The sequence below is a fragment of the Carcharodon carcharias genome, chromosome 5, assembly GCF_017639515.1.
Source record: "Carcharodon carcharias isolate sCarCar2 chromosome 5, sCarCar2.pri, whole genome shotgun sequence".
Lineage (NCBI taxonomy): Eukaryota > Metazoa > Chordata > Chondrichthyes > Lamniformes > Lamnidae > Carcharodon > Carcharodon carcharias.
This window is the reverse complement of record NC_054471.1, coordinates 114,702,559-114,703,739: the sequence shown is the minus strand read 5'-3', so window position 1 is coordinate 114,703,739 and position 1,181 is coordinate 114,702,559.

Here is a 1,181-nt window from a genome sequence, read left to right as displayed (position 1 = left end):
GTATTTTTGTCAGAAAATCATATTATCATCTGTGTTGCTTGTTATTATGTAAAATTGCATAGAATATACAGCATTGAAAAAAGCCATTCAGCTCAACTAGTCTGTATTGGTGTTTATACTCCATATGAGTCTCCTCCCATTGTATCTACCTACTCTGAGCTTTTCAGTATTTATTTCTATTCACTTTTTCTTTCTTGTATTCATCTAGTTTTTGTTTTTGAAAGCATCTAAACTATTTGCCTCGACCATTTCCTGTGATAAAAAGTTTCACATTCTAACCACTCTGAATTTCTCATTTTTCCCTTTTGGATAACCATCTGGTGTTTGTGGCCCCTAGTTTTGGATACTCTAAGGTGGAAATATTCTCTCCATATCTACTCTGTCCAACCCATTCATGGTGTTAAAGAGCTCTATCAAGTCACCTCTAAGTATTCTCAAAGCCCAAACTTGTTCAATCTTTCTCTATTGTAAATCTCTTCCTTCTTGTACTAGAATTGTTTTCATTTATTTTTCACTGATTTCCATTAGACACTGCCTTTAATGCTTGTCTTTTTAAAATTCAAGATATTACAGCTATAAGTTCTTACTTTAACAGGGAAATGAATACTTAGTGGAAAAACTTGGATTCAAAGTAGTAGTGCATAGGTTTTTAGCCCGTAAGGACTGAAAAAATTAGCCGGGGAACCTTTTCTGTCGAATCCTTGTTTAAACTGGGCTGTGTGCATTTTTGCAGCAAGTCTGGCTGACCCAACTTGCACCCACACAATGAAAGCTTAAACTTAATATTATTGCAAGTAATAATGATCCCTGGTGTACCAGTCTCCCATTGACAGTGGCAAAAGAATGCTCCTTGCAGCTCTCAAAGGGGGAGGCTATGTACCTTATTCTTGTTTTACTGGCTTCTTAGATTGACTTTTCAGTCCAGTACATTGTTAGAGGTACTATCTTTAGATGAGAGAAAAAAAATCAAGGCCCTCTCTGCCTGTTCACATGGACATATGTTTGGGACATCCATGAAGGACACTATATATATATATATATATATATATATATGCAGGTTTTTCTTTCTAAAAAGAAACTATATAAAAACAAGTCTATGGCCAGAATCTTCTGGTCGGCATGTGGGGGTGGGCCTCGCTTGCCGACGCATAAAATTACACTCGGTGGCATCAGGCTTGTGT